The 22,046-nt window shown below is 48.9% G+C and overlaps 1 pseudogene; it reads right to left on the bottom strand.

Moving 5' to 3' along the window:
- The window catches only part of LOC141258456 (serine/threonine-protein kinase SBK1-like), a 35,758-nt pseudogene extending 14,030 nt beyond the window's left edge, over window positions 1-21,728 (bottom strand).
- Between the last annotated feature and the right edge of the window lie 318 nt (window positions 21,729-22,046).

Genomic DNA, 22,046 nt, shown 5'->3' with positions numbered 1-22,046 from the left:
CTTCAACGGATATCAAGTGCTCCTTTAAGTGGGCTCTCCTCCACATCAACTTCAACATCACAAATACTCCAGTCCTCAAAGGTGTCACCCAAATCGCACTTGCTTCCTCACAGCTCCCAAATCTCCAGCTGCCCGTCTGAGTATGAGGTAGAACAGATGGTTGAGTCTGCAGAGCTGTTTACTCATACTATAGCCTGGGAATCAGAGGTAGACTCCAGCGCTTCTGTGAATCCAGACGAGGAAATGATCTGCACTGATGCCCAGAATCTTTATGAGTCGGATCCAGGACCAGACGCAGAAGGTTCTGACCATAATGTAGACCCTCATTCCTAAACTGTAACTCCTGTTGGTGGAGACAATGAGGAAGACGATGATAAGACTCAAATACCTGATTGGAGCGACAACTTTAGTTTTTTGTCAGGGCAGGAACAGGTTGGCTCTGAGGACGACTGGTGTGATAACGCACAGGGTGATGATGATGAGGTCGGAGATCCCACTTACTGTCAACCCACAGTCAGCCAAGAGATGAGGTCAGCAGAGGAGGTGGAGGAAGATGCTAGTGACGACGAGGTCAGGTTGCGCCTTCCTGGACAGAGACGTAGTACTGGAAGCACGTCAACAACTGCATCCTCAAACACAACTCTGCCTCTCACCACAAGTCGTGGTGGCTCTTCAGGTCGCATGGGTGCTAAGCCTTGCATAGCCTGGGCATTTTTTCAGATCGATAAAGATGACCCAACTCGTGTTATCTGTAACATTTGTCAGCAAAAGCTAAGTAGAGGCCAAAAAATACATAGTTTGAGTACTTCATGCATGAACCGGCACATGGACATGAAGCATAAGTTGCAGTGGGAAGCTCAGTGTGCTACAATGCGGTCTAGCCGGCCGGGCCAACCACCGTCTGCCATATCTTGTGCATCCGCGGCCTCTTCATCCTCTGTGACTGGGGGGACAGCAGTCACACCTGTTTTGGGGCGCAGACCTGCCACCTCTTTACCCGCAACAGCCAGCGTGATTGGCAGGTCATCATTTTCTTTGGAGGTGGTAACACCAGCTGGTCTTGAGCGCTGTCCGACATCGATAGCACCACCTTTGGATCAAGGCAACCTAACATGTCCGCCTGCATCTTCCTCACAGACCGGCAGTTTGCCGGGGACACCCTTATCAACCCCGTCTAAGCACAATAGCCAGCCCTCGGTCCCTCAGATGTGGACAAGTAAAAGACCATTTCCTCCTAGCCATGAGAAAGCTAAGAGGTTGAATTTCACCATCTGCAAGCTCTTGGCTACAGAAATGCTGCCTTTCCGCCTGGTGGACACAGAGGATTTTCGAGACCTTATGTCCGTCGCAGTGCCCCAGTACCAGATGCCCAGTCGGCACTACTTCTCAAAGAAAGGTGTGCCTGCGCTCCACCAGCATGTCGCACACAACATCACCGCTTCTTTGAGAAACTCTGTGTGTGACAGGGTGCATTTCACCACAGACACTTGGACGAGTAGGCATGGACAGGGGCGTTACATGTCGCTGACTGGGCACTGGGTAACTATGGTGACAGCAGGACAAGGGACTGCTGTCCAAGTCTTGCCGTCCCCACGAGTTGTGCGTCAATCCTCTTTATGTCATTTTTCCTCCACTGCTTCTGCCTCCTCAACCTCCTCTCGGTCTTCCACCTGCACCCAAAGCCTGTCTGGTCATGCCACAAGCTTTCTAACTGCGCAGAAGGGATCCTGCACACCTCCTTACTATGCTGGCAGTAGGGCTCAACGTCATCAGGCGGTTTTTACATTGAAATGTCTGGGAAATGTGAGTCACACAGCTGAGGAGTTGTGGTCACCTCTGGAGAACCAATTTCATGAATGGTTGTCTCCACTGGACCTGAAACCAGGGAAGGCCGTGTGCGACAATGCTGCAAACCTGGGTGCGGCCCTTCGCCGGGGCAATGTCACACACGTGCCTTGTATGGCTCACGTGTTGAACCTGGTTGTCCAGCAATTTTTAGCCCACTATCCCAGACTAGATGGCCTTCTGCAGAGGGCACGGTCGCTGTGTGCTCACTTCCGCCATTCGCATCCCGCAGCTCAGCGACTTACATCTCTACAGAAGTCGTTGGGCCTGCCACTTCACCGGCTAAAATGCGATGTGCCTACCCGGTGGAATTCAACTCTGCACATGTTGCAGCGACTGTGGCAGCACCGACAAGCCCTGGTGCAATACGTTCTGACGTATAGCCTGGGCCAACGAGATTCAGAGGTGGGGCAAATCACGCTGGAGGAGTGGTCTCAGATCAGGGACCTATGCACCCTTCTGCACAGTTTTGAAATGGCGACGAAGATGTTTAGTGCTGACGATGCCATTATCAGCATGACTATTCCGGTGATTTACATGCTGGAGCACATGTTAAACAGAATTCGGAGTCAGGTGGTGGCACAAGAGGAGGTGGAGGAAGTAGAGGAGGAGGAGTTGTATGCGGAAGGGCTAAAATCTGCAAGGTCCAGACGGTCGGCAGCACCAGGGCGGCAGGCATGTGAGGGTGGGGGAGATGATTTTACCAGGGCGCATGGTAGCAGCCAAACTAGTGAGGAAGGTGCAGGAGCCCAGGAAGAAGTGGAGGACAAACTGATGGAAGACTCATCAGATGAGGGAGACCTTGATCACATTTCTGTTGTGCGAGGTTGGGGGGAGAGGACAGAGGAAGGAAGCATGATTGTTACCTCGCCACCAACACAACAGGGACTTGGTGCTCCTGGATGCGCAAGACACATGAGTGCCTTCTTGCTGCACTACCTGCAACATGACCCTCGAATTGTGAGAATTAGAAATAATCCTGACTACTGGGTTGCCACACTGTTAGATCCCCGGTACAAAAGTAAATTTGCAGAAATTATTCCTGCCATAGAAAGGGATGCACGCATGCAGGAGTATCAGCAGAGACTGTTGCAGAATCTTACATGTGCTTTTCCACAAAATACCAGTGGTGCACGTAGTGAATCTCACAGTTCCAACTTGCCAACCGTGGGACCGTCAAGTGTTCAGCACTCAAACCGTAACAGAACCACAGTATCTGCTGGTAACATCAATTTTGCGGAATCATTTCACCACTTTTTTAGCCCATCCTTTGCAAGGCCACAGGAGACAAGAAGTCTGACACATAGTCAACGCCTAGAGACGATGGTACAGGAGTATCTCCAAGTAAACATTGAAGCCACGACTGTGTCACTGGACCCTTGCTCTTTTTGGGCTTCCAATCTGGATAAATGGCCGGAGCTAGCCACTTACGCCTTGGAGATCTTGTCATGCCCCGCAGCCAGCGTTCTGTCTGAACGTGTGTTCAGCGCTGCTGGTGGTGTGCTGACAGATAAGCGCACGCGGCTCTCCACTGATAATGTAGACAGACTCACGTTCATAAAGATGAACAAATCATGGATCCGAAACGACTTTTCTACCCCTGTGTCATCCTGGGGAGAGTAAAAGCTTGATGATTGGTTAAAATCACCCTACCAACCGTTTTAAGCTTTCAAATTACTAATCATGTTTATCTGTATCTTGACTGGAAAATAATTTGGGCTTTGTAGCAGTGTGCAGCACTGATCCTATTAGGCCATCTATAATAAGCTTCACCAGATTTAAAATTAAAAATAATTTTTAGCTGCATCTAGCCCGGAAAATAATTTTGGGGCTCCGAGATGCGCAAGACACATAAGTGCCTTCTTGCTGCACTACCTGCAGCATGACCCTCATATTGTCAGAATTCGAAGTAATCATGACTACTGGGTTGCCACACTCTTAGATCCCCCAAACTTTTCGATCAACCTTTTCATTTTAATAAAGACCAAAAATATGGTCATTTTTGAAATTATAAGCATTAGCAGGTTGTTAGAAACTGAAATCAAACAGTTTTCAACTCAAAACTTTATTCTAGGTGATGTTACATTTTCACATAGGACCCCTTGTTCGAAAGGAGCTTCTGAACTCTCTCGTCCATTGAATTTGTCAGGTTTTGGATGGTTTCTGCTTCAATTGTTTTGCATGAGGACAGAATACCCTCCCAGAGCTGTTGCTTAGATGTGAACTGCCTCCCGCCATCATAGACACTCCTTTTAATGATGCTCCAAAGGTTCTGAATGGGGTAGAGGTCAGGGGAGCATGGGGGTCACACCATAAGTTTGTCCCCTTTTATGCCCATATCAGCCAGAGATGCAGATGTTTTATGTGCAGCATGAGATGGTGCATTATCATGCAGAAAAATGATCTTGCTGTGAAATACACGGTTCTTCTTCTTGAACCATGGCAGGAAGTGCTGTTTGAGAAAATCCACATACATTATGGAGTTCATCTTTAGCGCCTTCAGGGATCCTAAAGGGGCCGACAATCTCTCTCCCCATGATTCCAGCCCAAAACATTACTCCACCTCCTCCTTGTTGGCGCTGTAGCCGTGTTTGCGTGGGGTGTCCATCAACCAGCCATCCTCCACTCCATTCATCTGGACCATCGAGCGCTGCACGGCACTCATCCGTGAACAAAACAGTTTTGAAATCAGTCTTCATGTAATGTTTGGCCCACTGGAGCCGTTTCTGCTTGTGTGAAGTGGATAGAGTAGGTCGACAGGATGGCGTATGCACAGCTGCAAACCTCTGAAGGACCCTGCATCTTGTTGTTCGGGGGACGTTGGAGGCACAAGCAGCTTCAAAAACTTGTCTGCTGCTATGACAAGGTTTTTTTGCCGCTGCTCTTTCAACCTGACGTAATTGCCTGTAGGAAAGAGTCCTCAATTTGCCCTTATCAGCACGCACACGTGTGTACTGTGAATCAGCTACATACTTCTTGATTGCCAAGACACTTCATCCTGATCATCGCACAATGTTGATTGTAGTCATGCCTTGACCTAAACACTCCACAATTTGTTGCTTCTCAGCAGCCGACACATCCTTTTTCTTTCCCATTTTGGCAGAAAATGTAGGCTGCTTAATAATGTGAGAGAGCCTTCTTAAGTAGTCTTGCCTTTCATTGGACACACCTGCCAAACTAATTAGCACAGGTGTCTGCAATTGCTTACAGTGATATAAAGAGCCCTGACACACATCACCATCAATGAGTTTAACTGACAAACAAACAAATTCTTCCCTTATCACTCCTAAACACTTTTTGCATAATAATTTGGAACGCGGTGTACATGTGCTTTTCCACAAAACACCAGTGGTTCACGTAGTGAATCTTACAGTTCTAACTTGCCAACCGTGGTCTGTATGGAATTGTTCAATAAAGGGCCCAAAATTAAGATAACATAGATGGGAGAGGTCTCTATGAATAGGAATTCCTAAGTATTTGATACCCTGTGAGGGCCAGGCAAAGGGAAAGTTGGACTGGATGGAATCCTATATGGATTTAGGGAGGGAGACATCGAGGGCCTCAGACTTCGCTGCATTGATTTTAAAATTTTACCATGTAACAAAGTGATCTATTTCAGCCATAACAGCAGGGATGGATATATGTGATTGAGTGATATATACTAGGACATCATCAGCAAATAGAGAGCACTTGTACTCGGTGCCTCCCACCTCAATCCACCTAATATTGGGGTTATGGCGAATTGATGAGAGCAGGTGCTCCGTCACTAGGATGTATAAGAGAGGGGACAGAGGACATCCCTGCCTTGTCCCATTGGAGATTGTGAAAGGTGATGAAAATGTTCTGACGCACCCCCTGGGCCTTGGGACACCCGGAGCCGGACCCTTTTTGGTGGATGCTGGTGGTTGTAGTCTTCGTGGCGGCGATCCGGTTCCGTGGCTCAGGGCGGTCAAACCAGTGGCGGAACTATTTATGTGGTTTTGATGTTTAAATGTCCGACTACGCCACCCGTGGATTGCGGTCAGAGTGAACCGCCGCTACAGGGCAGACCGCTAAGGCTGGTGTTGTGGGTGCAGCAGAGCGTAGCATAACTCCCCACGGGAGGAGTATAGCCTCAGGGCAGTGTATGCGGAGGATGGGGGTGATGGTGCAGGGCAGCAGCAGTAACGACACGGAGTCAGTGATGCAGTTCAGGGCCTTTACTCACAGTTCTTATTATCCAGACCACGTCTGCAGGTAACGGCTGCCCACGTCGTACTGTGCTCACCAGGTGAGGGGCTCAGACAACTCCCAGATAACTTTGGAGCGCTTCACAGGACCCCCTTTGTGTGTCCTTTGTCTGGCCTTTCTTACCAACACTTCTGTCCGGCTGCCTCGGGCCTCCTCTTGGTAAACTTGGCGCCAGTTTCCCTGACCCTATGTGGTGCCTTCCTAGCGGGTGGAGCAAGGGGCTGCGCCACATAAAATGTCAGAGCCTCCGGTTTCTAGCTGAGGGTCGTTTCCTGCCTCCACTAGTTCGGGGACCGGTCTCCCCCTTTGGCCTGACCCCTCCACGCAGGTGGATTCGGGCGTGCGGTGGCGACTCGCCCGTCCGCACCCCTGGGATCCCTTCATTCCTCGTTCCTGGAGCCTTCTCCGCTCCTCTTCCTTCCTTCTCCCTCTTGCAGGCCTGGGCCTCTGTTACTAGGCCCGCCTCCGGAGCAGAGCTCATGCAGAGCCCCTGCTCCCTGCCACTTCTGCTCAGACTTCTCTGCATTGAACTAAGATGGTGCCCACCTTTTATACTCCCTTCTCAATGCACCCAGGAACTGCTTCCTCCCTGCTCCTGCACTGCAGGGTTCCCCTTCCTCAGTGTTCCCTCCCCCCACTCCAGCCAGGGACAGGGACTGTCGTGCCCATCTCAGGGGCATATTGGTCGCCCTGCCCCACGGCAATGTGGTGTAATGCATGCAGGTGTCGGGTCCTGATCCACACTCCATCCTTATCTGAGAGTGAGATATCACACCTCTGGGTGAGGTGCAATACGTCTGTAGCAACCGAGCCCTCGGTGCTACAGTTCCATTTATCTTCAGCCTAGGTGACGTATTGTGATACAGGGCCGTGATTTTGGCTATAAAAGGGTCCCCTAGACCCCTACCCCAACCTTTTTAAGAGAATCATATATGGCGTGCCAGGAGACTCAATGGAATGCTTTCTCAGCATCCAACGAGAGTATCTACTTACAAATTTTTAACTGCATCTAGCCCAGGAAATACTTTGTGCCTAGTAGCAGTGTCTGCTAGTCAGCGGATTATCCCGGCTGTTAAGCAAGCTACACCACCTGTAGTTTGGACACTTAATTTTTTCAAAGGAAATGCTTCGGGACCACGGGATACTCAGTGAAGAGCATCAGGAGGCACCCCAAGACATAGGGGCTGGGACTGGCACTAGGATGCCTTGCGGTGGACAGCCGAGCTCGATCCTTATAAAAGCTTTTTAACTGCAGCAGCTTTAGTGGACGCTACTGGAGCTGGAATTACGCGGCTGCTGGCATGAGACTTGCCCTCCAATAGATCCTTGTAAATGGATTTAAAGTGTATTCATTCAAATTAGAGGGACAATTTAAATTAAAAAGCTTAGAGCTGCCTCCACCACAGGGGGGCTCTCTCGACCCACCAGCGGACAGGCACCAGTATTGGGAGAGGGGGGCTGGCCGTCAGGGTTCACCGCGGCTCTGGCACAAACCCGGCGACACGGAGGTGGCACGGGCAGGAGCGGACTGGCCGTCTCGGCTTCTCACTTTTTGGATTTTAGAAGGGCATGACATGCCTATATCTGTGTCTCCCCCTCCTTTTACTCCTCCACCTCTTTTCTTTTCGCATGACTATATGTACTTGTCACTTTTCCATGTGTTAGTTGTGTCTTCTGAGCAGTTTGTCAGCTTTTGGACACCTTTGAAGGTGTTTTCTATGTGTTTCTATGTGTTTTTGTTTGCCTGCCATTGGTTTTAACGGTGTTCGAAGGTGTTCGACGAACAGTTCGACGAACAGTTCGGCGAACACACGGGTGTTCGACGAACCGAACCGAACTCGAACACTACGGGGGTGGCTCAACACTAGTTGGGGGCAGCCCGTTCCTGCCTGCTGTACCTGGCTGGACACAAATATAGTGCGAAGCCCCACATCAATTTTTTTTTAATTATTTCATGAATTTCCTGAAATAATTTAAAAAAAATTGACGTGGGGCTTCGCACTATATTTGTGTCCAGCCAGGTACAGCAGGCAGGAACGGGCTGCCCCCAACCACCAGCTGCATATTTGTACCTGGCCGGACACAACAATATAGGGAAGCCCTTTTTTTCTTTATTATTTCATGAATTTCATGAAATAATTAAAAAATAAAATACGTGGGGCATCTCCCTATTTGTGTGTCCAGCCAGGTACAACTAGGCAGCTGGGGGCTGGAATCTGCAGCTCAGCGAGGCCCAAGCTTTCTGCCCCCCCCCCCCGGTGCAAATTGCAGTCTGCAGCCACCCCGGAAAATGACGCGTTCATAGAAGCTGGATGCTGTACCTGGCTGGCATACAAAAATATGGCAAAGCCCATGTCAAAATTTTTGGGAAAAATTAATTAAAAATAAATAATAATTTAGGGACTGCATCTTTAGTAACTCTTCAAATGTCATTTAGTGTTAAAATAAAGGATTTATTTAAAAAAAAATTGGCGTGGGATCCCCCATAATTATAGGCTCTAGCGGAGGTTAAGCAGACGGCTGGGGCAGATGTTTGAAGCCTGGGAAGTGGGTAATACCCATGGAGCTTCCCAGGCTACTAATATCAGCCTCCAGCTGAATACCTAGCCTTTAATAGCTATTAAAATGGGGGACCCCCCCAAAAAATGACGTGGGGTACCCCCTATTTAATAGCTAGCAAAGGCTAGGCGGACAGCTGGGGGCTGACATTAATAGCCCAGGAAGGGTGCCATGAATATTGGCCCCCTCCCAGGCTAGAAACACCAGCCGTCAGCCGCCCCAGAAATGGCGCATCCATAGGATGCGCCAATTCTGGCGCTTAGCCTCGCTCTTCCACGCTGCCCTGGTGCGGTGGCAGGGGGTAATAGGGTTGGGGTTCATGTCAGCGCCAGCTGCCATGAAGCCCTGGTTGGTAATGATGGGCGTCTATAAGACACCCCCATTACTAACCTACAAAGTGTTAAAAAGAAAAAACACACTACACCCAGAAAAAAATAATTTATTTGAAATAAAACACACAATTTTATTTAATTCTTAGTTTACTAAAAAAAAATAGTTACCTGTCCACGTTCCTGCGCTGATCTCCCATGCACAGCTGTCACATCTGGAGATGGTGACAGCTGTGCATGGCTGCTGTAAGCTCACACTGCCGGGAACACGTCCGCTCCCGGCAGCAGGAGCCACTGACTGAGGTCACCGGAGTGCATTCAGGCAGCGCAGCTCGGGAGACCTCCTTTACGGCACTACTGTACCGTGGGAATTTCTCACGATACAGCAGGGCCGTAAAGGAGCTAACCGGAGCAGCGCTGCCTGAACTCCGGCGAACCCTCTTATGCAATGACGGGGCTGCTTGACGGCCCCGTCATTCTAGCGGCGGCAGCGGTTCAGAGCGGTCATATTCTATGTGGCTGCTCTAAACTGGAGATCATCGTGGGACACTCGTGGACTACTACGGAGGGGTAAGGATAAGGCTGTGGTTTATTATTTTATATTTTATTACAGGAGATCGATGGCTTCGGGGAATTAGGTGTCTAGGTGAGTATAGGTGTAGTTTTTTATTTTTTACTTTATTTTAGGTGGCGATCGGCGGGGACAGGTAATGTATAAACTAATTTATTTTAGGTAACCACTGGCCACCAATGACATGTATTTAAAATTTATTGTGGACACAGTAGGGCAATTTAAATAGCAGGATCAGGCAGATGGGAACTACTGCTCCCATCGAGCTGATCCTGCTGGCACGAGTGGACGGGGGACAGACATAGGCCGATGGGAGTAGTAGTGTCACATCGGCCTATGTCTGCCTGCACGCACACACCCGCAGACATCGCACAGACACCGCGCACAGACACCCACACACACCAATCATGACGGGCTGATCGTCTGGGAGGTGAGGCTGACCTGTGCGGCCGTGGGAAAGTTCATGTGAGTTCATGCAATGCAGTCAAGCATGAACTCACGTGAACCCTCTGAGGGCACCGCGGCGACTTCAAATGAACAGCTGCTCAGCATCACCTGATACCTCAGCTGTTCATTTGAAATAACCGGCGGGAAAGCGCAGCACAGAACGGGAAAGCCGGCGGTGAAGTCTTTTCACTGCCGGCTTCCCCGCCCGGGTCCTTCGCTCCCCGCTCCTTGGTGCTGCGCTCCCCGCCCGGTCCTAACTTACGATCGGGATGGGAGGTGGCGAGGGGAGCGGAGGATCGGGGTGGTAGGCTGCAGAGCTGTTTACTCATACTATAGCCTGGGAATCAGAGGTAGACTCCAGCGCTTCTGTGAATCCAGACGAGGAAATGATCTGCACTGATGCCCAGAATCTTTATGAGTCGGATCCAGGACCAGACGCAGAAGGTTCTGACCATAATGTAGACCCTCATTCCTAAACTGTAACTCCTGTTGGTGGAGACAATGAGGAAGACGATGATAAGACTCAAATACCTGATTGGAGCGACAACTTTAGTTTTTTGTCAGGGCAGGAACAGGTTGGCTCTGAGGACGACTGGTGTGATAACGCACAGGGTGATGATGATGAGGTCGGAGATCCCACTTACTGTCAACCCACAGTCAGCCAAGAGATGAGGTCAGCAGAGGAGGTGGAGGAAGATGCTAGTGACGACGAGGTCAGGTTGCGCCTTCCTGGACAGAGACGTAGTACTGGAAGCACGTCAACAACTGCATCCTCAAACACAACTCTGCCTCTCACCACAAGTCGTGGTGGCTCTTCAGGTCGCATGGGTGCTAAGCCTTGCATAGCCTGGGCATTTTTTCAGATCGATAAAGATGACCCAACTCGTGTTATCTGTAACATTTGTCAGCAAAAGCTAAGTAGAGGCCAAAAAATACATAGTTTGAGTACTTCATGCATGAACCGGCACATGGACATGAAGCATAAGTTGCAGTGGGAAGCTCAGTGTGCTACAATGCGGTCTAGCCGGCCGGGCCAACCACCGTCTGCCATATCTTGTGCATCCGCGGCCTCTTCATCCTCTGTGACTGGGGGGACAGCAGTCACACCTGTTTTGGGGCGCAGACCTGCCACCTCTTTACCCGCAACAGCCAGCGTGATTGGCAGGTCATCATTTTCTTTGGAGGTGGTAACACCAGCTGGTCTTGAGCGCTGTCCGACATCGATAGCACCACCTTTGGATCAAGGCAACCTAACATGTCCGCCTGCATCTTCCTCACAGACCGGCAGTTTGCCGGGGACACCCTTATCAACCCCGTCTAAGCACAATAGCCAGCCCTCGGTCCCTCAGATGTGGACAAGTAAAAGACCATTTCCTCCTAGCCATGAGAAAGCTAAGAGGTTGAATTTCACCATCTGCAAGCTCTTGGCTACAGAAATGCTGCCTTTCCGCCTGGTGGACACAGAGGATTTTCGAGACCTTATGTCCGTCGCAGTGCCCCAGTACCAGATGCCCAGTCGGCACTACTTCTCAAAGAAAGGTGTGCCTGCGCTCCACCAGCATGTCGCACACAACATCACCGCTTCTTTGAGAAACTCTGTGTGTGACAGGGTGCATTTCACCACAGACACTTGGACGAGTAGGCATGGACAGGGGCGTTACATGTCGCTGACTGGGCACTGGGTAACTATGGTGACAGCAGGACAAGGGACTGCTGTCCAAGTCTTGCCGTCCCCACGAGTTGTGCGTCAATCCTCTTTATGTCATTTTTCCTCCACTGCTTCTGCCTCCTCAACCTCCTCTCGGTCTTCCACCTGCACCCAAAGCCTGTCTGGTCATGCCACAAGCTTTCTAACTGCGCAGAAGGGATCCTGCACACCTCCTTACTATGCTGGCAGTAGGGCTCAACGTCATCAGGCGGTTTTTACATTGAAATGTCTGGGAAATGTGAGTCACACAGCTGAGGAGTTGTGGTCACCTCTGGAGAACCAATTTCATGAATGGTTGTCTCCACTGGACCTGAAACCAGGGAAGGCCGTGTGCGACAATGCTGCAAACCTGGGTGCGGCCCTTCGCCGGGGCAATGTCACACACGTGCCTTGTATGGCTCACGTGTTGAACCTGGTTGTCCAGCAATTTTTAGCCCACTATCCCAGACTAGATGGCCTTCTGCAGAGGGCACGGTCGCTGTGTGCTCACTTCCGCCATTCGCATCCCGCAGCTCAGCGACTTACATCTCTACAGAAGTCGTTGGGCCTGCCACTTCACCGGCTAAAATGCGATGTGCCTACCCGGTGGAATTCAACTCTGCACATGTTGCAGCGACTGTGGCAGCACCGACAAGCCCTGGTGCAATACGTTCTGACGTATAGCCTGGGCCAACGAGATTCAGAGGTGGGGCAAATCACGCTGGAGGAGTGGTCTCAGATCAGGGACCTATGCACCCTTCTGCACAGTTTTGAAATGGCGACGAAGATGTTTAGTGCTGACGATGCCATTATCAGCATGACTATTCCGGTGATTTACATGCTGGAGCACATGTTAAACAGAATTCGGAGTCAGGTGGTGGCACAAGAGGAGGTGGAGGAAGTAGAGGAGGAGGAGTTGTATGCGGAAGGGCTAACATCTGCAAGGTCCAGACGGTCGGCAGCACCAGGGCGGCAGGCATGTGAGGGTGGGGGAGATGATTTTACCAGGGCGCATGGTAGCAGCCAAACTAGTGAGGAAGGTGCAGGAGCCCAGGAAGAAGTGGAGGACAAACTGATGGAAGACTCATCAGATGAGGGAGACCTTGATCACATTTCTGTTGTGCGAGGTTGGGGGGAGAGGACAGAGGAAGGAAGCATGATTGTTACCTCGCCACCAACACAACAGGGACTTGGTGCTCCTGGATGCGCAAGACACATGAGTGCCTTCTTGCTGCACTACCTGCAACATGACCCTCGAATTGTGAGAATTAGAAATAATCCTGACTACTGGGTTGCCACACTGTTAGATCCCCGGTACAAAAGTAAATTTGCAGAAATTATTCCTGCCATAGAAAGGGATGCACGCATGCAGGAGTATCAGCAGAGACTGTTGCAGAATCTTACATGTGCTTTTCCACAAAATACCAGTGGTGCACGTAGTGAATCTCACAGTTCCAACTTGCCAACCGTGGGACCGTCAAGTGTTCAGCACTCAAACCGTAACAGAACCACAGTATCTGCTGGTAACATCAATTTTGCGGAATCATTTCACCACTTTTTTAGCCCATCCTTTGCAAGGCCACAGGAGACAAGAAGTCTGACACATAGTCAACGCCTAGAGACGATGGTACAGGAGTATCTCCAAGTAAACATTGAAGCCACGACTGTGTCACTGGACCCTTGCTCTTTTTGGGCTTCCAATCTGGATAAATGGCCGGAGCTAGCCACTTACGCCTTGGAGATCTTGTCATGCCCCGCAGCCAGCGTTCTGTCTGAACGTGTGTTCAGCGCTGCTGGTGGTGTGCTGACAGATAAGCGCACGCGGCTCTCCACTGATAATGTAGACAGACTCACGTTCATAAAGATGAACAAATCATGGATCCGAAACGACTTTTCTACCCCTGTGTCATCCTGGGGAGAGTAAAAGCTTGATGATTGGTTAAAATCACCCTACCAACCGTTTTAAGCTTTCAAATTACTAATCATGTTTATCTGTATCTTGACTGGAAAATAATTTGGGCTTTGTAGCAGTGTGCAGCACTGATCCTATTAGGCCATCTATAATAAGCTTCACCAGATTTAAAATTAAAAATAATTTTTAGCTGCATCTAGCCCGGAAAATAATTTTGGGGCTCCGAGATGCGCAAGACACATAAGTGCCTTCTTGCTGCACTACCTGCAGCATGACCCTCATATTGTCAGAATTCGAAGTAATCATGACTACTGGGTTGCCACACTCTTAGATCCCCCAAACTTTTCGATCAACCTTTTCATTTTAATAAAGACCAAAAATATGGTCATTTTTGAAATTATAAGCATTAGCAGGTTGTTAGAAACTGAAATCAAACAGTTTTCAACTCAAAACTTTATTCTAGGTGATGTTACATTTTCACATAGGACCCCTTGTTCGAAAGGAGCTTCTGAACTCTCTCGTCCATTGAATTTGTCAGGTTTTGGATGGTTTCTGCTTCAATTGTTTTGCATGAGGACAGAATACCCTCCCAGAGCTGTTGCTTAGATGTGAACTGCCTCCCGCCATCATAGACACTCCTTTTAATGATGCTCCAAAGGTTCTGAATGGGGTAGAGGTCAGGGGAGCATGGGGGTCACACCATAAGTTTGTCCCCTTTTATGCCCATATCAGCCAGAGATGCAGATGTTTTATGTGCAGCATGAGATGGTGCATTATCATGCAGAAAAATGATCTTGCTGTGAAATACACGGTTCTTCTTCTTGAACCATGGCAGGAAGTGCTGTTTGAGAAAATCCACATACATTATGGAGTTCATCTTTAGCACCTTCAGGGATCCTAAAGGGGCCGACAATCTCTCTCCCCATGATTCCAGCCCAAAACATTACTCCACCTCCTCCTTGTTGGCGCTGTAGCCGTGTTTGCGTGGGGTGTCCATCAACCAGCCATCCTCCACTCCATTCATCTGGACCATCGAGCGCTGCACGGCACTCATCCGTGAACAAAACAGTTTTGAAATCAGTCTTCATGTAATGTTTGGCCCACTGGAGCCGTTTCTGCTTGTGTGAAGTGGATAGAGGAGGTCGACAGGATGGCGTATGCACAGCTGCAAACCTCTGAAGGACCCTGCATCTTGTTGTTCGGGGGACGTTGGAGGCACAAGCAGCTTCAAAAACTTGTCTGCTGCTATGACAAGGTTTTTTTGCCGCTGCTCTTTCAACCTGACGTAATTGCCTGTAGGAAAGAGTCCTCAATTTGCCCTTATCAGCACGCACACGTGTGTACTGTGAATCAGCTACATACTTCTTGATTGCCAAGACACTTCATCCTGATCATCGCACAATGTTGATTGTAGTCATGCCTTGACCTAAACACTCCACAATTTGTTGCTTCTCAGCAGCCGACACATCCTTTTTCTTTCCCATTTTGGCAGAAAATGTAGGCTGCTTAATAATGTGAGAGAGCCTTCTTAAGTAGTCTTGCCTTTCATTGGACACACCTGCCAAACTAATTAGCACAGGTGTCTGCAATTGCTTACAGTGATATAAAGAGCCCTGACACACATCACCATCAATGAGTTTAACTGACAAACAAACAAATTCTTCCCTTATCACTCCTAAACACTTTTTGCATAATAATTTGGAACGCGGTGTACATGTGCTTTTCCACAAAACACCAGTGGTTCACGTAGTGAATCTTACAGTTCTAACTTGCCAACCGTGGTCTGTATGGAATTGTTCAATAAAGGGCCCAAAATTAAGATAACATAGATGGGAGAGGTCTCTATGAATAGGAATTCCTAAGTATTTGATACCCTGTGAGGGCCAGGCAAAGGGAAAGTTGGACTGGATGGAATCCTATATGGATTTAGGGAGGGAGACATCGAGGGCCTCAGACTTCGCTGCATTGATTTTAAAATTTTACCATGTAACAAAGTGATCTATTTCAGCCATAACAGCAGGGATGGATATATGTGATTGAGTGATATATACTAGGACATCATCAGCAAATAGAGAGCACTTGTACTCGGTGCCTCCCACCTCAATCCACCTAATATTGGGGTTATGGCGAATTGATGAGAGCAGGTGCTCCGTCACTAGGATGTATAAGAGAGGGGACAGAGGACATCCCTGCCTTGTCCCATTGGAGATTGTGAAAGGTGATGAAAATGTTCTGACGCACCCCCTGGGCCTTGGGACACCCGGAGCCGGACCCTTTTTGGTGGATGCTGGTGGTTGTAGTCTTCGTGGCGGCGATCCGGTTCCGTGGCTCAGGGCGGTCAAACCAGTGGCGGAACTATTTATGTGGTTTTGATGTTTAAATGTCCGACTACGCCACCCGTGGATTGCGGTCAGAGTGAACCGCCGCTACAGGGCAGACCGCTAAGGCTGGTGTTGTGGGTGCAGCAGAGCGTAGCATAACTCCCCACGGGAGGAGTATAGCCTCAGGGCAGTGTATGCGGAGGATGGGGGTGATGGTGCAGGGCAGCAGCAGTAACGACACGGAGTCAGTGATGCAGTTCAGGGCCTTTACTCACAGTTCTTATTATCCAGACCACGTCTGCAGGTAACGGCTGCCCACGTCGTACTGTGCTCACCAGGTGAGGGGCTCAGACAACTCCCAGATAACTTTGGAGCGCTTCACAGGACCCCCTTTGTGTGTCCTTTGTCTGGCCTTTCTTACCAACACTTCTGTCCGGCTGCCTCGGGCCTCCTCTTGGTAAACTTGGCGCCAGTTTCCCTGACCCTATGTGGTGCCTTCCTAGCGGGTGGAGCAAGGGGCTGCGCCACATAAAATGTCAGAGCCTCCGGTTTCTAGCTGAGGGTCGTTTCCTGCCTCCACTAGTTCGGGGACCGGTCTCCCCCTTTGGCCTGACCCCTCCACGCAGGTGGATTCGGGCGTGCGGTGGCGACTCGCCCGTCCGCACCCCTGGGATCCCTTCATTCCTCGTTCCTGGAGCCTTCTCCGCTCCTCTTCCTTCCTTCTCCCTCTTGCAGGCCTGGGCCTCTGTTACTAGGCCCGCCTCCGGAGCAGAGCTCATGCAGAGCCCCTGCTCCCTGCCACTTCTGCTCAGACTTCTCTGCATTGAACTAAGATGGTGCCCACCTTTTATACTCCCTTCTCAATGCACCCAGGAACTGCTTCCTCCCTGCTCCTGCACTGCAGGGTTCCCCTTCCTCAGTGTTCCCTCCCCCCACTCCAGCCAGGGACAGGGACTGTCGTGCCCATCTCAGGGGCATATTGGTCGCCCTGCCCCATGGCAATGTGGTGTAATGCATGCAGGTGTCGGGTCCTGATCCACACTCCATCCTTATCTGAGAGTGAGATATCACACCTCTGGGTGAGGTGCAATACGTCTGTAGCAACCGAGCCCTCGGTGCTACAGTTCCATTTATCTTCAGCCTAGGTGACGTATTGTGATACAGGGCCGTGATTTTGGCTATAAAAGGGTCCCCTAGACCCCTACCCCAACCTTTTTAAGAGAATCATATATGGCGTGCCAGGAGACTCTATGGAATGCTTTCTCAGCATCCAACGAGAGTATCTACTTACAAATTTTTAACTGCATCTAGCCCAGGAAATACTTTGTGCCTAGTAGCAGTGTCTGCTAGTCAGCGGATTATCCCGGCTGTTAAGCAAGCTACACCACCTGTAGTTTGGACACTTAATTTTTTCAAAGGAAATGCTTCGGGACCACGGGATACTCAGTGAAGAGCATCAGGAGGCACCCCAAGACATAGGGGCTGGGACTGGCACTAGGATGCCTTGCGGTGGACAGCCGAGCTCGATCCTTATAAAAGCTTTTTAACTGCAGCAGCTTTAGTGGACGCTACTGGAGCTGGAATTACGCGGCTGCTGGCATGAGACTTGCCCTCCAATAGATCCTTGTAAATGGATTTAAAGTGTATTCATTCAAATTAGAGGGACAATTTAAATTAAAAAGCTTAGAGCTGCCTCCACCACAGGGGGGCTCTCTCGACCCACCAGCGGACAGGCACCAGTATTGGGAGAGGGGGGCTGGCCGTCAGGGTTCACCGCGGCTCTGGCACAAACCCGGCGACACGGAGGTGGCACGGGCAGGAGCGGACTGGCCGTCTCGGCTTCTCACTTTTTGGATTTTAGAAGGGCATGACATGCCTATATCTGTGTCTCCCCCTCCTTTTACTCCTCCACCTCTTTTCTTTTCGCATGACTATATGTACTTGTCACTTTTCCATGTGTTAGTTGTGTCTTCTGAGCAGTTTGTCAGCTTTTGGACACCTTTGAAGGTGTTTTCTATGTGTTTCTATGTGTTTTTGTTTGCCTGCCATTGGTTTTAACGGTGTTCGAAGGTGTTCGACGAACAGTTCGACGAACAGTTCGGCGAACACACGGGTGTTCGACGAACCGAACCGAACTCGAACACTACGGGGGTGGCTCAACACTAGTTGGGGGCAGCCCGTTCCTGCCTGCTGTACCTGGCTGGACACAAATATAGTGCGAAGCCCCACATCAATTTTTTTTTAATTATTTCATGAATTTCCTGAAATAATTTAAAAAAAATTGACGTGGGGCTTCGCACTATATTTGTGTCCAGCCAGGTACAGCAGGCAGGAACGGGCTGCCCCCAACCACCAGCTGCATATTTGTACCTGGCCGGACACAACAATATAGGGAAGCCCTTTTTTTCTTTATTATTTCATGAATTTCATGAAATAATTAAAAAATAAAATACGTGGGGCATCTCCCTATTTGTGTGTCCAGCCAGGTACAACTAGGCAGCTGGGGGCTGGAATCTGCAGCTCAGCGAGGCCCAAGCTTTCTGCCCCCCCCCCCCGGTGCAAATTGCAGTCTGCAGCCACCCCGGAAAATGGCGCGTTCATAGAAGCTGGATGCTGTACCTGGCTGGCATACAAAAATATGGCAAAGCCCATGTCAAAATTTTTGGGAAAAATTAATTAAAAATAAATAATAATTTAGGGACTGCATCTTTAGTAACTCTTCAAATGTCATTTAGTGTTAAAATAAAGGATTTATTTAAAAAAAAATTGGCGTGGGATCCCCCATAATTATAGGCTCTAGCGGAGGTTAAGCAGACGGCTGGGGCAGATGTTTGAAGCCTGGGAAGTGGGTAATACCCATGGAGCTTCCCAGGCTACTAATATCAGCCTCCAGCTGAATACCTAGCCTTTAATAGCTATTAAAATGGGGGACCCCCCCCAAAAAATGACGTGGGGTACCCCCTATTTAATAGCTAGCAAAGGCTAGGCGGACAGCTGGGGGCTGACATTAATAGCCCAGGAAGGGTGCCATGAATATTGGCCCCCTCCCAGGCTAGAAACACCAGCCGTCAGCCGCCCCAGAAATGGCGCATCCATAGGATGCGCCAATTCTGGCGCTTAGCCTCGCTCTTCCACGCTGCCCTGGTGCGGTGGCAGAGGGTAATAGGGTTGGGGTTCATGTCAGCGCCAGCTGCCATGAAGCCCTGGTTGGTAATGATGGGCGTCTATAAGACACCCCCATTACTAACCTACAAAGTGTTAAAAAGAAAAAACACACTACACCCAGAAAAAAATAATTTATTTGAAATAAAACACACAATTTTATTTAATTCTTAGTTTACTAAAAAAAAATAGTTACCTGTCCACGTTCCTGCGCTGATCTCCCATGCACAGCTGTCACATCTGGAGATGGTAACAGCTGTGCATGGCTGCTGTAAGCTCACACTGCCGGGAACACGTCCGCTCCCGGCAGCAGGAGCCACTGACTGAGGTCACCGGAGTGCATTCAGGCAGCGCAGCTCGGGAGACCTCCTTTACGGCACTACTGTACCGTGGGAATTTCTCACGATACAGCAGGGCCGTAAAGGAGCTAACCGGAGCAGCGCTGCCTGAACTCCGGCGAACCCTCTTATGCAATGACGGGGCTGCTTGACGGCCCCGTCATTCTAGCGGCGGCAGCGGTTCAGAGCGGTCATATTCTATGTGGCTGCTCTAAACTGGAGATCATCGTGGGACACTCGTGGACTACTACGGAGGGGTAAGGATAAGGCTGTGGTTTATTATTTTATATTTTATTACAGGAGATCGATGGCTTCGGGGAATTAGGTGTCTAGGTGAGTATAGGTGTAGTTTTTTATTTTTTACTTTATTTTAGGTGGCGATCGGCGGGGACAGGTAATGTATAAACTAATTTATTTTAGGTAACCACTGGCCACCAATGACATGTATTTAAAATTTATTGTGGACACAGTAGGGCAATTTAAATAGCAGGATCAGGCAGATGGGAACTACTGCTCCCATCGAGCTGATCCTGCTGGCACGAGTGGACGGGGGACAGACATAGGCCGATGGGAGTAGTAGTGTCACATCGGCCTATGTCTGCCTGCACGCACACACCCGCAGACATCGCACAGACACCGCGCACAGACACCCACACACACCAATCATGACGGGCTGATCGTCTGGGAGGTGAGGCTGACCTGTGCGGCCGTGGGAAAGTTCATGTGAGTTCATGCAATGCAGTCAAGCATGAACTCACGTGAACCCTCTGAGGGCACCGCGGCGACTTCAAATGAACAGCTGCTCAGCATCACCTGATACCTCAGCTGTTCATTTGAAATAACCGGCGGGAAAGCGCAGCACAGAACGGGAAAGCCGGCGGTGAAGTCTTTTCACTGCCGGCTTCCCCGCCCGGGTCCTTCGCTCCCCGCTCCTTGGTGCTGCGCTCCCCGCCCGGTCCTAACTTACGATCGGGATGGGAGGTGGCGAGGGGAGCGGAGGATCGGGGTGGTAGGCTGCGGGGAAGCATTATGGGGCTGTGTGATTGTTTAAAAGCCGGCGGCTTTTCACCGCCCGCCGGCTTTTAAACGATCAGGAGAATTCTCCCACGCTGGGATGGCATTCTGATGACAGGCTGGATCTCAGCTGAGCGCTGCCATCCAGCTTGTCATCCTTCAGAGACACTGCAGAGCGCAGGCATTATGGGAACTTCCGATTCCGGTATTCGATATTGTAAAAGTATCGGAATTAAGTATCGGAACTCCGATACCGCGAATATCGGCCGATACCCGATATTTCAGTATCGGAATGCTCAACACTAGTTATAGCCCAAGATTCAAAAAATGTAAAGTGCAAGTGCCAAAAAGTTATATCTCTATATGCTATAAATAAATCTCTCGTATGTCATTGATTGCATTTAGAGCAGTGCAATGTCAAAAAGTCAGCAACAAGGTAATTTCATAGGGAGCATGATGTGCACACAGGGACAAAGGCACTAAAGTTTACTGAAAGTAGACCTAATAATTCTAAGGAGAGTACTTACATGACTCAATTGGCGGCTTGTGAGTGATAAGACTGAGATTTTACCCCCACTACACTGTTTTGCCTTGGGCTTCCTCAATAGTGGGCGCCAAGCCGCCAATTGAGTCATGTAAGTACTCTCCTTAGAATTATTATGTCTACTTTCAGTAAACTTTAGTGACTTTGTGCCTGTGTGGACATCATGCTCCCTATGAAATTACCTTGTTGCTGACTTTTTGACATTGCACTGCTCTAAATACAATCAATGACATACGAGAGATTTATTTGTAACATATAGGGATATAACTTTTTGGCACTTGCACTTTACATTTTTTGAATCTCGGGCTATAACAAAATTTTTCAAAAAATTCTTTTCAGCACTTTATTATTAGGGAATGGGTGCAATAGAATTGGATATTTGAGTACTCTAATATTGTTAACTGTATTTATGGAGAAACTTTACCATAATAACATAGGTTCGTGATTGATATTTGACTTTTGATTTTGAAAGTACCTGTATTTTAAGAATTTTTTTTAATTGAATGGAAATAAAAATAATTTATTTTAATGACTGTGTTTATATCTTCCTTTGAAACTGGACCGATTTAGCTCTAGTTTTTGTTGATATGATACCTTGAACGGGAAGTTGTAATTTGTATCTGACCCTTTTTTTTATATATATTGTTCACATACCTGTCAATTTGCTCTGTGCCAATAGAACTTTTCCATATGATCCTTGGCCCAGTTTCTTGATTACGTTGTAGCATTCAGAAATCTCCTGAATCCAAAAGATCTGGGAGGCGGCCATTGCTGCTTGGAAGTTATTGATTCTTGGGCTAAACAACAAACTGTGTATGACTGTAGAAGAAAATATAAGGAATATGATTAATGAAACATCTTGTAGTGATCATATTCATGGGTTCTGTGGGCATTTATCATTAAGTTCAATCATAATTTAGAAACCCATCATAAACAAAGATGTGCCAGTCTGATAAAGGATGGCTGACAACCCTTGTAAAAGGTTTGTTGGTGGGCATATTGGTTGTAATCAACCTTTCCATGAAGACATTGTAATCAAAGAGACAAAATTATGAAAATTCTAAACGGTTCTACAGTAAAACTGAAG

This window comes from Phyllobates terribilis, unplaced genomic scaffold (genome assembly GCF_046119375.1).
Source record: "Phyllobates terribilis strain yellow unplaced genomic scaffold, ASM4611937v1 Scaffold_3__8_contigs__length_932513732, whole genome shotgun sequence".
Classification (NCBI taxonomy): Eukaryota; Metazoa; Chordata; class Amphibia; order Anura; family Dendrobatidae; genus Phyllobates; species Phyllobates terribilis.
The sequence above is the reverse complement of the archived record's forward strand: the minus strand, read 5'-3'. Positions and strand labels throughout refer to the sequence as shown.